Here is a 12,535-nt window from a genome sequence, read left to right on the forward strand (position 1 = left end):
ATATACTTCCTAAAGTCCACTCCCATTTTTCTAGACTTCATCTCACCAAACATGTCAGTGAAACAAGTTAAACTCCTTTGGGTCATAGTTTGAATAACCTTAAGAGAGATATACATGTTTCAAATTCAGTACTGTTAAACAAACAAATTCATTGCTATCCTTGAATAAATTTGATTGCCTAAGGGTGCAATCCCTCCATGTTTACCTGTCTTTTGTCAGATCATTATTGGAATACACATGTCTGATGACATGTGTTACCAAAGTTAAGTTGGTCCAGAAGCATTTATTAAGCATCATTTTTAAAGACAGTAAAATCCATGCTTTTTCCTCAATAAATCTGCACACCTTAGCACTTTGAAAGAAAGGAGGAATAGTATTTGCTCCTGTTTTACTGGATCTGCCCTCTCTAATATGTAACACCAAGAACATTTTCCCTGGTTTTCACAACCCTGCTAAACCCCATCTTCCCTTTGGAGCCCCCTCAGTAATCTCAACTTTCTGGCCAACCCATGATGTTACCCACAGATTCTCTGTCACAGAGCACCTTAACAATTTTTGAGGCCTATTCAAAACTCAATAGGACTCTGTTGTCTCATTTTTTTTATTTCTTATAAATTGTCCTCTTATATTGTCATTCTTGTATTTTTCTTTGTTTTGCTCCTTTCTAATGTAGTCTAAACTCTAACTTTTAATTTCTTCTTTGACCCAAGCCTTTTTTTTTATCAATTGTTTCTCTGCTGATGTTTGACTTAGATTATGCTTATGATTTGTTTTTGATATTTTGTACTTGAAATGTGAATTCAGTTAACCTATTCTTTTTAGCTTGTGATAGTTGTTAAAAATTTTCATGGGAGGGAGTATAGAGAGAAACTTTGAAGATTGGGGTGGAGAAAAACAGGCACAACTATGTTGGCCATAAACAGCTTGGTGCAGCAGTGAGTTTTAGTAGTGGGTTTATTGTAGCACAGGGAACCCAACCTTATTAGGGTGAGGGGTGCAATTGTAAAAGCAATGATCACTATATTTGGAAAGAACATTGAATGAGGAATTTAATTGTACAGCCTAGTTTATTTGTCAAAAGTCTAGAGTAGGGGCTATTAAGAAGGAAACATGTTAAGAAAACAATTCTTACTTCATGATATACTGAACAATTTTAGGCCTAGTTAACACATTTTGACTGCAATTCCATTATACTTTACTCCTACCCCCCCCCCCCAACTCCTAGCAAGCAAATACATAGCCCAAATTATATATTTTCCATGTATTCTATTAATAAGTCTCTCTTGTTTCAACTCATGTAGGTATATCTGGAAATTGGTCAACTGTGATGAAACAGGAGCCAGAAAAACAAGTGACATGTGGCAGAATGTATGGGAAATAGTCTGTAGTCTATAGGGCGTATATGTAGTCTATAATCAGCCGGAAAATAAAGAGCCAGAAAAACAAGTGACAGGTGGCAGAATGTATGGGAAATAGTCTGTAGTCTATAGGGCGTATGTGTAGTCTATAATTAGCCAGAAAATAAAGAGCCAGAAAAACAAGTGACAGGTGGCAGAATGTATGGGAAATAGTCTGTAGTCTATAGGGCGTATATGTAGTCTATAATTAGCCAGAAAAACAAGTGACAGGTGGCAGAACGTATGGGAAATAGTATGTAGTCTATAGGGCGTATATGTAGTCTATAATTAGCCAGAAAAACAAGTGACAGGTGGCAGAATGTATGGGAAATAGTCTGTAGTCTATAGGGTGTATATGCAGTCTATAATTACAAAGGAGCAAAAAAATACAAGAATGGCAATATAAGAAGACAATATACAAGAAATAAAAAAAAGAGACAACTGAGTCCTATTGAGTTTTGAATAAGCATCAAAGATTGTTAAGGTGCTCTGTGACAGAGAACCTGTAGGTAACATAATGGGGTGGCCAGAAAGTTGAGATTACTGAGGGGGCTCAAAAGAAAAGATTAGGTTTAGCAGGGTTGTGAAAACCAGGGAAAATGTTCTTGGTGTTACATATTAGAGAGGGCAGATCCAGTAAAACAGGAGCAAATACTATTCCTCCTTTCTTTCAAAGTGGTAAGGTGTACAGATTTATTGAGGAAAAAGCATGGATTTTACTGTCTTTAAAAGTAGTCTGTAGTCTATAAATTCAGGCTATAGGGCGAAATTTACCAAACTTATGTGCAACTAAAACCCTCACATCTTGTTACCAAAGAGGAATTGGGAGGAATTATATATATAATAGAAAAGCTAGTAATCTAAGCTATACATCAATTCAGTTATTATTAAAACTGTTTAAGATCAAATATTTGAAATTATTAGTTTATTAACTTACCTACAAGGACCTCTTTTTGGAAATACCAATTATCCTATTATGATGTAGGCTATATATAAATTTAGTGTTTCAGTTTTAGGTAAATGTATCACAGTTCAAATAATTGACTTACCAATAAAGTGAACATACCATTTTATGCCTTTTTTATGCTCTTTATGAATATAATAATTGCTTCTATTTCAAATTCAGATTTAAGCACTTTTTGAACTCTTAAATATGACAAATTTCCAATTAAACCATGAGTTATCAGTTGTTTTTGACAAACAAATACTACATTTTTTCAGTGCTGCTTTCTTGGTTGTTTTTGACAAAATAATACTATATTTCTCAGTGCCAAAATTATTTATTGTTAGGTTAGGCCAAAATGTGCTTAAATTTGAATTTGCAATAGAAGCAATTATTACATTCATATAGAGCATAAAAAAAGGCATTGAGTAGTATGTTCACTATATTGGTAAATCAATTATATGAACTGTGATAAATTTACCCAGTTTTATTCACATATTAACAGAAAGCTAACTTTCTTCTGATTCTAAAAATGCAACTTTGATTGCTTAATAGGCTATTTATTCTATAAACCTCAAATATTAAATATAATTTTGTTTATTCCTTGTCAAAATAGACTAAAATTTTTATTGATGCTGACAAATTATTGGTTAAAATTTGACCAAGAAGGTGGGGTTCTTGTTACTGCCCTCACATTGCATAATGCTGTAGCAAAATGGGGCAAAAACACATTGCTATTTTTCTGGAATCCAAATAAAAGTGATCTTTCCTGAAAAGAAGTCTTTTACCCTATTTCTGCACATTAGGGAAACTGGGAGTGAAGTATAGTGAAGCTGCAGTCAAAATGTGTTAGCTAGGCTACAACTGTTCTGCATATTACTAAGTTAGCATGTTTCCTTCTCAATATCCCCTACTCTATACCTTTACAGTTACCTTTTCTCATCTGATTTCTGCAGTATAATATAGACTAGGCTACCTAGACCAAACAATCTAGGCTAGGCCAAAGGATAGCCTAAAGAGACAACTAGCCCTCAACTCAAGACTGTCCAAAGGCTTCCAAAACTATAATATAATTCAAGTAAACAATTGATAATCGCCATTAAATATCTACCAAGTTGTTTCAGAATATCTAATGATGCTCCTTTAAAAGAGGTCAGAACAGGGGAATCTTTAGCCTTGAATAATCTTTTCTTAAATTATATTTAATTGCCTGTTTATAAGATGTCTCTTCTGTACTTTTGCCCAAAGACGAAGTGTGATCAAAGTGAGAAATATCCTGATAGTGTCAAACTAAAATCAATCCCCAGTGATAAAATATACTACTATGAACCTGAAAAACCAACATAAATTATTATTCTAGATTCCTAATATGTTTTGGTTCTCAGTAGGTCCAATACGATAATGAAGTTCATTCTTAGGGTACAGATATTATCTTTTGCACGGTAATATCTTTAGGATTGTTTTCGAAGTCTCTCGTTTTTCTGTTTTAGTAGGCTGTGAAGCTCTAGCAATGATACATGGGTTTTTCAAGTCTATTTATTTAAAAAGGAAGTGTTTAAAGAAGATAAAAAAATGTAAGAAAAAAGAACCATATTAAACTTGCAACAAGAGAACGTAAAGTCCTATAATGATCCGAACTTAAAACAAACAGAAATTATTATCAATAAATAATTAAGCATTCTCTTTCCACTTTTCCCTAAAGTCACCAGTCTTCTGTATAAGGGATTTATGCGTCCTAAGCTTAAATTCGGAATGTCTCTAGCCTCCCTTTACTTTAAAAAAAGACATAAAAGTGTTAGGAGATGTGCAGAGACGTTCCACTAAAGTGATATCCGGCATGCTGGAACTTTCCTTCCCTGTAAGACTAGCAAAGCTGAAACTCACAACTTTTTTTTATGGGAAAAAAATAAGTGATGACATTTTACCCTATAAGTTAATAAGGGCTAATACACTCCCAGCATTATTTCCCTTTGTTGATCCAGACTCAATTCTTTTTCACAAGAATCATCAACAGTTGGAATAAACTCTGAACATTGTGGACATGTTCAAGCGAAGACTCGATTCGGACTGCTCTTCCAGGGGGTGTAGACTCATATGGGAAACTATGGATAAGCACAGTGCATCTGGTCACTAAGAATCATAAATACAACTAAAATTGTCAACTTCAAGGAGAAATCATTAGATTGCTCCAAGCTTTAATTTAAGGTAATTTAAGATAAATAAATAAAATCCTAAGCGAATAAAAATTAAAATAAATCATCAAGTCAAACATAAAAAGGGATACTCTTTTGTATGAATGATTGAATCATAAAACGAATATTAATTACTACTAATAAGAATTAGGCTACTGTCCCCTAAGTTTTTTTAGTTCCATAGTACCCCGAGATATTTTTTAAAATATAGATGAAAGGGCAATATTTTTTTGATTTTTAAGTTGAAAATACCAAAATCACATATTTTTGTGATCGTCTCATAGGAGACAATCGAAAGAAAAACACAAAATTACCCTCCCCCTCCTAGATTTTGAATTATGAATTTCGCCTCCAACCTACCATCATTATTTTTGGCAATAGGCATCATCGATAATTTCACTAAATATTAAAATTGTCCAAGAAATGACAGGTAATAATAGAATATGTCTTTTACATATACGAGCGTAAAATTCTAATTGTTTAGAAAATGTTCTTTTCAAATTCAAAATAAAACAGGATAATATACGATATCATGAAACCCAGGAACTAAAACTGTCTTACTGTTGGAGAAATTTGAACGTATTGGCCGGGAACGACGAACGAGAAAAACTGATTTAGTCTTAGAAAATGTACTTCATCCAACAATACACTCGAAGAAGATTAATGTAGCAAAAGTAAAGGAACAATTTTTACAACATAACGGCTTTTTGGATGGATCCAAATAAAAAGGAGAAAGTAACTCAGCTATGCTATGATAGCAATGGTAAAGAACCCTTCCTTACCGTCAAAAAAGCTACTGACCTGATTTGTATGTTTCAAGGAGGGTTAAGACAAAAACAGCCACATTTTAATTGACAAGAAAACAAATTGTCTTGGCTGGTGGAAAAATTTTTACACTTTCATCAGGAAAGCCCTACAAGAGAATTGGGACAGTCTTGTCGAAGTATATGTGATGGAGTAAAACAGCCAAGGAGGAGGACTAGCAAAACAAAATATGCAGTTTCGACCTATACCCCAGGAACTCGGTGACAGTAAAATGTTAAGCTGGATGACGACACTAAGTAGAAAATGGAAAAACCAGTCTGTACTAGGTTCACTATGATAAAAAGCCCTCATCTACCGGCAGAAAAACTGCTCATATAAACTTTCTGTTTCAAGAAAGACTAAGACAAATACAAGCAATAAAAAAAAGCAATCAAGCTTAGACAAAGAACCTTCAACATAAATTAGAAGGTTTTATATGCCTGATCTGAAGAACAAATAACAGGCAATGGAAAATAGAACACAGAAGAATGAAACATATTGGAATCGAAAACCGATGATCAGGTTTTCAAAATCATTCAATGAATATACCGTCCAAGAAAATATTCAAATAATCGGTGGCCGTGAGGTCCATAGCTGTGCTCAAAGGAAGAGTCTTCTCTTCCAGACGAAATTATGAACTAGACGAATAAACTAAAGAAACAATATTTCCTACCCAAAGGAAGAACCATGTAGTATTTCCAGAATTATTGTAATTAGGAAGCTAAGAGGGTTGGATGGAACCAACTTTTCCTAGCTGAAAGTAAGGAGCGACATTAAAACTTAGAACAAACGGAAATTATTCCGTATATGAAACGGGCTGTCCCCTCCTCAACGCCTCATTCTTTACAGTAAAGTTTGACTCTTTGTCACAACTCTACTTTTTAAAACAATACAAACTTTAGCGTAAAGAGCCAGGTGTTGAAGAGCGGACAGCCCCTTTCATATACGGAATAATTTCTGTTCGTTTTAAGTTTTAATGTCAGTCCTTACTTTCAGTTAAGCAAACTTGTGTTTTTATTTAATTTATGAACGTTTGTCAACCCATGCAGGTTTGAATTTGGCTCACCGTACATGAAAAATTAAAAATGAAATTTGCATATAAATCTTGGCAGATTTATTCCTTATATGATGGGTTGCCCCCTCCCCAATACCTTCCTCTTTAAGTTAAAGTTGTTAGAACTTTTGAAAAAGCTTCGTATTTCATAAAACAGCCCCCGTGTTTCAGTAGAAGCTCTTAAAAAAATTTCAAACAGTCAAACTTTAGCGTAAAGAGCAAGGTGTTGTGGAAGGGGCAACCCATCATACATCGAATAGTTTATATTCGTTTTTCAAATAATGCCAGAAAATCTGGCTCGCCCTTTATGAAATAAATCCGTCCCCCTTACAAGCAACTCCTCCGTAGAAATTTCATCCAACGTAAATTGTCCCCCCCCCAGTCAAATTTCCTTCAGACATTTCCATACTCGCTGAGAATTCCCTTTCCCTGTAAAATTGTTTGCGGACGATTCAGCCACAAAAATTCTCCTTAGCATTCTTTCATTTGAATAAGACTTTAATCTCTAATGGATTTCTCGATCACTTCAGAAATGCTCCCTTCCATAAAAATTATTCCCTACAAATCAAAACGCGCGGAAAAAGCCCTTGGATAATTCCTCTGGATCATCTGCACATGAAAAATATGCTCAAGAAAATATAATAAAATTAAAAAAAAGAATTTCGCATAGTAATTCTGTCAAATCCCTCCAATGTATCATTTCTCCTGGAATGTTAACCCCCAGAAATTTCCCTCCACAAGGAAGATTCTCCCGATAGATAATCTAACGATATGATTTTCATCAAGATTTGAATTTTAGGGGCTGTTTACCCTAACCCAGAAATCATGCAAATTTTCTCAGGTTTGTAACTTCTGATGCGCAACACTAAACTCAACGAATCTTATATATTTGGAATCAGCATAATTAATTCATTCTTTTGATCTATTGATCTATTTTATCTATTGATATTACAATCCCGTTTTTTTAAAGTTTGGTTCGAGCCGAGGCGCTCCTTACTAGCAGTTTTGTACCACGAACTGTTTGATCAATTTACGTTTCGAGCAGTTTCTTTTTTTCTGTACATTAATTGTTTTTCACAGATCCAAATATTATTTTTAAAAATTAAAGAGCTGCTTCAAAATAACGAATTTTCTTTCTTAAATTGAAATTTAAACATCAATTTTTCTGCTTTTGTGGGAAACTCACCCAAAATGGGAACTTTTGAAATTTAAAGCGTCCTTCTGAAATAGCACAACTTAAGGGACATTCACAAATTTCATTACTATCAGAAACATTTCCCCGTATACTAGATTAGCATTGACTTTCTTCTTTTTTCTGGTTTAAAATTTAGAAATACGCTGTTCAAAAAAACATATTGTCGTCTGCTAAGCACAAATGCACTTTCTTTATAGAGTTAAATAGTTTCTTAGCATACACTTTATTTCATTTTATTTTTGTTCAGGTATTTTGGAGGATTTGTGACAAGGATTGTCAAACCTACTTTTTTGTGTGACTTACTATTGTTGCTTTTAATGTTACAAAAAATACAATGTTTGAAACCAAATGGTTTTTAGTAAATTCCAGGTCTTAGATAATTTAAGAGGGTGGCAAGAGTACTACTAGAAGTAATTTCAGCTTGTTTTAAATTTGATTGAAAGTTCATTTAATATCTGTAAATTTAAGGTTGTGCTTATTTAGTTCAACAAGACCATTTATTTTAATTTATATTCTTATAAAAATTATTTGTTTGTTCATCGTGGTTACTTTTTGTTATAGATTTGAATTATTAAATGAGTTTATTTCTACTATCTTGAGGCTTCAACATCGCTCTTTACTTTCCTTTTTTTTAAACTTCATTTGTCGCAACACTTACAAATAAACAAGACAGCTTAAACTATTTGCAAGAAACTATTTTCTCATGCAGTAAGCTTAGTATTTTTTTTTTCTTTCTTATGATTTTATTATATATAAATAAATATATATTCTTTGACAACTATTTCTTCATTATAGCCGCATAAATAATCGCTATGCATATTCGAATATTGTGTCATTTAGTTACAATAAATCTACCATTTTGTTTTTCTTTTCAAATTTCACAATAGTCTTTAAAAAGTGTACTCTGGTGACACAGATTCGTTTTTTCTTCATCTCTCTGTTACACAAAATGGCTCATTGATGAAGGATGCAGTAAAAATGTTAAACCTGTAATATCAAGTTGGTCCCTGACATCAGTTGAAACGCAGAAAATAAAAACGGGGTTGAAAACATTTGTAAGCTTAACCTTTTGTCTGCTCCTTTTGAAATCAAATGAAATTTACCATGAGCAAGAGTTTTTGTGATACATGACTGGCTAGCATCTCATAACTAAATTTAACAACTCAGTACAATCCATCATCAACATTTTTAAACTAGGCTCTTCGCTACACCAACTTCAGCGACTTTAGCGACATTAAAGTCGGAGTTTCACACCGACTTTAATGGCTTTACAGATCACACAGAAATGTGCCTTTTTGTTTGAAAAGGCATATGTGTGAACCAATGGCTTTGTGTTAAATGCACTTGTTATTTGAATGTTCTTGAAAGGCATATTTAAGCACATAGAAATGTACTATGTACATACTTAATTACTAACAGCACAGACTCCAGATTAATATTTTGTAGAATCTGAGCTCTTTTGACAAATTGGAAACTTCCCAATATGGTTTTGTGAAGATGAAGCATAGACCAGTATGAAAATGAGTTAGAAAATACTTTGAATTTCCCAACTGATATTGGATTTTCATTATATCGAATGTTATTGAAAGAAAATTGGCGTTTTTTCCAAGAATAACAATTACATTATTGAATTGCAAGTAGTCGAATAATGTTTTAAAATTTGAAGAACGGCTAAATTACCATATATTTAAAAGGTGTTCGAGAATTTTGTGTAAGGTCTATTTTTTTGTTTCTTTCTGTAGGAGATCGACAAATGGAGACGTACCCTATGACTGTGTCAGTCCTTAGCGGGAAAAAAGTCTTTTTACGCCAATGCGGACTTCCTTTGCCTGCCAGGCTTTCTGAATGAAGGCGGATGAAAATAGGAAATCTTTTAAATAGTTCGTGTCTTAAGCTATATATCTTGCCTCAAAAGATCTAGAAAGCTTGGGTTTGTTTTATCTTTAATCTTCAAACCTTTTTTCTTAAGACAATTTCATTTATTTCTTTATTTAATTGTGTTCTTTGCAAACTCAGTTTTGCAAAATGGATGAATGAAAGACAATTTGTAGGAGGATGGGTTAAGGACTGAAGTGGAAAAGATATGGCCTAAAGTGGCTACCACCCAGATATTTTGTTCAAATGATATTTCATTTGCTTGTCTTAACCTGGAGTATTGACAATTTTGGATAGCAAAGAGTAACTAAGTTGTAAGTCTAGGTTATGCTTTGCTAGGCCTATTCCTTATCCCTAGATCTATGGGAGGACCTTTGTTCATTATGCTGGGCTTGACCAAGACTTGTTAGGTCCTGGTCTGTAATAGGGTTTGCCATTTGAGACCTCTGTAACAAACAAACATCTTATATTTCTGTATACTAGGCCACCCTACAAATCATAGGCCTTAGCCTACTATCATTGATAAGTAAACCTAGGTTATCATTTATGGTCATTCCAATTTTCAAATTCTAGGGGCAAAATAAATTTGGCATTTTTTCAGTTTTTAAATGAAAATATTCTTTGGTAGGCTAGTAGCCTACCCCAGTTACTCAGGCAATAGGGCGTACCTAATCTTGGATAGGCCTAAACGTGTGTATCTAAGCCTACATGCTAGCATAGGCTATAAATGTTGACAGTATGCTCCTTATAATGGATATGATCTATATAGTACTAGATAGTTAGGGTTGTCTGATTTATGAAACTGGAATAGGGTAAAAAAACCAGTATCCAATTGAACAAAAATATCTAATATTAAAACTCGCACACCTTGTTACCAAATCGGAATTGAGAAGAATTGTATATATCAATGAATAGCTAAAATTTTAAGCTATGCATCTACTAGCCTACTGCTAACAACTCTCCTCAGCACCAAGCTGCTGGAGCCCAACACAGCTACACTTACTCATCCTCCATCCCAATATGTTGAAAGCCTCTCTCTTTAACCCTCCCAGGTAGTTCCTGCAAGCTAGGCATCAATATGCTCATTATTAAAATTATCTGAGATCAAATTCTTGAAATTATTAGGCTAGTTTATTGAATCACTTACAAAGACCTCAGTAAATTTATGACAGTTCATATAACTGACCTACCAATAAAGTGAACATTCTGCTCAATGCCTTTTTCTATGTTCTTTACAAATATAGTAATCACTTCTACCATAAGTTCAAATTTAAGCACTTTTTAACCTAACCTATCCTTATTATAAATAATTTTAACACTGAGAAATGTAGCATTATTTTTTTGTAAAATTCTAGTTAATTGACTTCTTGCCATCTCAGAAAGGGTTTAGGGTAGGAAAAAGAAACTTTCAGGGATGGGTCTACAGGCTAAAATGTGTCCCAGGAAAGTATTTTAAAGTACCCACCTCCACTCCTTCTCTCTCTAGAGGGCCCTGAAATTTGCCTACATGACAGGTCTATAACTATTGAAATTTTGACAAAACGACATTTTATCTTAATTTTCAGTTACTAGTTGCTTTTTCTCTGCCTTTAGTTTTGTAAATGCAATTCCTGTTATTTCAGTAGAATTCTGAGCCATATCATTTTTTTTTCAAAATTTAGGAAATATATTTGCATATCTTTAAAACCTTATAAAATGAAATTAAGCAAAGTTATGAAGCTGAAAACAATTTTGTTGTACTTCAATTAAATATATTTGCATATCTTTAAAACCTTATAAAATGGAATTAAGCAAAGTTATGAAGCTGAAAACAATTTTGTTGTACTTCAATTAAGCAGAAGATCTATTTTGCAAGGTTTCACTTTTATAACACATATTTTCAAAGGTCATCAAGGGTCACAGCCCTCTAGAGGGAGAAGGAGTAGAGGTAGTTGCCTTAAAATACCTTCCCAGGACATACCTTAGTCTGTAGATTAATCCCTGAATGTTTCATTTTTCCTAACCTAAACTGTTTCTGAGATAGCAAGAAGGCAATTAACTACCTAATTTTTTTGAAGATGATGGAAAAAAATGGCACTAAGAAAATATAGCATTATTTTGCAGAAAATTAGCAATAACTCATACTTTAATTGAAAATTTGTCATTCTCAAGAGCTCAACAAGTGCTTAAATTTGAATTTGCAGTAGAAACAATTATTATATTCACAAAGAAGATAAGAAAGGCATTGAGTGGTATGATCACTTTATTGATAAGTTAGTTATATGAACTGTTATAATTTTTAGAAAATTTGTCATTTTTAAGAGCTCAAAAAGTGCTTAAATTTGGATTTACAGTAGAAGCAATTATTAAATTTATACAGAACATAAAAGAAGGCATCAAGTAGTATATTCACTTTATTGGTTAGCTAGTTATATGAACTGCTATAATTTTACCAGAATATAGTATTATTTTGTCAAAAATGACCAAGAAAACAGCATTGAGAAAATATATGTCAAAATCAAGTGATAACTCATACTTTAATTGAAAATTTGTTGTTTTTAAGAGCTCAGAAAGTGCTTAAATTTGAATCTGCAGTAGAAGCAATTATTATAGGCCTATAATAATTGAGAATTATTATAGGCCTATAATAATAAAGAACATAAACAAGGCATCAAGTGGTATGTTCACTTTATTGATAAGTCAGTTATATGAACTGTCATAATTTTACTAGGACCTATTTTACTAGGACCTCTTTTGGAAGTACCAATTATCCTATTTTGATGTATATACCCTTTCAGTGTTTCAGTTTTATTCACATATTAGCAGAAAACTGATATTTTTCTGATTCTAAAAATGTAACTTTCATTGCTTAAGATTTATTCAACAAATCACAAATAGTCAATATTTTTCTTTCTTTTCATTTACTTGTCAGAACAGAGACCATATTTTCAATCTATGCTGACAAATTATTGGTGAAAAATTTACCAAAAAGGCAGGGCTCTTGTTACTACCCTCACTTTGCATCATGTTGTAGTGAAATAGAGGTGGTCCAGAAACCTGTCTATATATTTTTCTGGGATGCCAAAGAAAAGTGGT

The 12,535-nt window shown here is 33.0% G+C and overlaps 2 protein-coding genes across 4 annotated transcripts in view; one reads left to right on the plus strand and one right to left on the minus strand.

Moving 5' to 3' along the window:
• LOC136024740 (tau-tubulin kinase homolog Asator-like) overlaps positions 1 to 3,537 on the minus strand; it is a 132,122-nt gene extending 128,585 nt beyond the window's left edge. For both annotated transcript variants that reach the window (XM_065700186.1, XM_065700177.1), the window contains exon 1: positions 3,452 to 3,537. The gene's annotated coding sequence lies outside the window, so the exon portion shown is untranslated. The remainder of the gene's footprint in view (positions 1 to 3,451) is intronic.
• A 5,885-nt stretch (positions 3,538 to 9,422) lies between these two features.
• The window catches only part of LOC136024749 (sprouty-related, EVH1 domain-containing protein 2-like), a 38,443-nt gene continuing 35,330 nt past the window's right edge, over positions 9,423 to 12,535 (plus strand). The window contains exon 1 of one of the 2 annotated variants that reach the window (XM_065700207.1): positions 9,423 to 9,515. The gene's annotated coding sequence lies outside the window, so the exon portion shown is untranslated. Of the gene's footprint in view, positions 9,516 to 9,592; positions 9,775 to 12,535 lie in introns of those variants that run through there. The other variant, XM_065700198.1, reaches the window with a different exon arrangement.

The sequence above is a fragment of the Artemia franciscana genome, chromosome 1 (assembly GCF_032884065.1).
Source record: "Artemia franciscana chromosome 1, ASM3288406v1, whole genome shotgun sequence".
Classification (NCBI taxonomy): Eukaryota; Metazoa; Arthropoda; class Branchiopoda; order Anostraca; family Artemiidae; genus Artemia; species Artemia franciscana.